Source organism: Hemibagrus wyckioides, linkage group LG07 (assembly GCF_019097595.1).
Source record: "Hemibagrus wyckioides isolate EC202008001 linkage group LG07, SWU_Hwy_1.0, whole genome shotgun sequence".
NCBI classification, from domain to species: Eukaryota; Metazoa; Chordata; class Actinopteri; order Siluriformes; family Bagridae; genus Hemibagrus; species Hemibagrus wyckioides.
This window is the reverse complement of record NC_080716.1, coordinates 31,479,901-31,481,738: the sequence shown is the minus strand read 5'-3', so window position 1 is coordinate 31,481,738 and position 1,838 is coordinate 31,479,901. Positions and strand designations below refer to the sequence as shown.

At 37.6% G+C, this 1,838-nt stretch overlaps 1 protein-coding gene across 1 annotated transcript in view; it reads right to left on the bottom strand.

Moving 5' to 3' along the window:
- Positions 1-842: 842 nt before the first annotated feature.
- Positions 843-1,838, bottom strand: part of LOC131356313 (protein Hook homolog 1-like) — a 12,381-nt gene continuing 11,385 nt past the window's right edge. The window contains exon 16 of the mRNA XM_058395214.1: positions 843-1,838. This exon is cut by the window's right edge and continues 207 nt beyond it. The gene's annotated coding sequence lies outside the window, so the exon portion shown is untranslated.

Genomic DNA, 1,838 nt, shown 5'->3' with positions numbered 1-1,838 from the left:
GCACCAGTTCTCCAGATACCTATTCTCCTCCAGGTAGGCCGTCTTATTGTTACAGGGCTACAGGGCGATAGTTGCTGAGGGAAACAGGATGGGGTTTCTTCGGGACAGGAACAATGATGGACTCTTTAAAGCATGTGGGGATTACCGACTGGGTTAAGGAGAGGTTGAATATGTCTGTGAACACAGTTGCTAGCTGGTCAGCGCAGGCTCTGAGGATTCGACCTGAGATTCCATCTGGTCCTGCTGCTTTCCTGGTGTTCACTCTCCTGAAGGCTCTCCTTACATCATGCTCAGAGATGATGAACATGTTTCCGGTGTTGGCATTCTCTTCCTGTCGGCAGCCATTAGCATTAGCATCATTAGCTGGAGCCTCGAAGCAAGCATAGAAGGTGCTCAGCTCATCTGTATGATAAAATCAAATGAGTCATTTGAAGAAAGTGTTGTTCAGAGAGACTCATTTAAAGGGAGTCATTTCAGTGTGTCTCATATCATTTCATATATAGGATAGATTTTTATTCTCTATTCACTTTTTATATTTTGTTTGTATTTTTCTGAGTTTGTTCTCATATGCTGATGATTTAAAATGCCACATAACATTTTTTATAACGTCTCCTTTCATTAGTGAACAAACTCAAAAATGATGATCAGTTGTGTTTGCAGAAATGCAAGAGGAAATGCATTTAAAGTGATTTATTCAGGTTTTCTCCTCAATTTCATTGTACATTTTAAAATAAATCACTGAAATATGCAATAGAAAATCATTTGTTCAGTTTTACATAAAAATCTATCATTTGTTTTAAAATGTTATACTTGCTGTTACATAATAATATAAAAAACAGCATTTTAAAATAAATTATGGCTTATATTTATGAAATTAAATGAAAAATATGTTCATTTAAAAAAATGTTCATTCAAAAAAATGTTCATTTAATGAATTTCTGTAGACTTTGCTATAAATTATACAGCATTGCTCTCATGGTGAGAAAAGTGACTGACTGAATGGATAAAAAGTGTCTCAAGCCATAAGGAAAAAGTTTTACTGTAATACACGTTTATTCCTGAGATTGGTGGGACTTTTATACTGTCCCCTTCAAACAGCAAGACCAATTCTATTATTTATGCTACACTCCATTATTTATGAAATCTTAGGTCTGAAATCAAAAGACGATAGATCAGAATTTCATCAGCTTTCATTTCCTGATATTTACATCTGGATGTGTTCAACAACTCAGAACATGGCACCTTTGGTGTCAGACCACCCAATTTTTATGTGGCCACAAGTATTGGAACAGCCACTCTTACAGGACATGGATGTAGGCAGGAAGCCTGGAGCTGTCCCGCCACTGTATGCAGGGTTGGTGTATCTCTAAAGCATGTGACTTTCTTACTCTTCTGCCAGTAAGAATGTGGCCTTCATGTAAATCCATGCGAGTTCAGTTCAGTTGGACATCCCGTATGGGCTGGTGAGGATCTCAGTGACTCAAACACAAGCGTGTGCTCCAAAGCTGGAGTCTTGAGGGAGTACAGTCACAGAGGAATCTCACCCCTTTCAGAAAGTCTATTAGCAAGTCATTAAATACCATCTTTAGCACTGCCATACACAGCAGCAGCTGCTACTCACTATACACTCACTTCATCTTCACATCAAACATCAGAATAAAACATTAGGAAACATCTTTTTTTATGATGTTCCTTTTTTTAATCATTCTTTATTTTTTATTTTTATTTTCTGTCCCATAACGGTTTAGTACAGCGGACAAGGCAAGGGTTCACAACAGCAGTCACATTTTCAGGAGAGGAAATGGTGGATGTGTAACGCTTAAACAGAATTAAAGTCC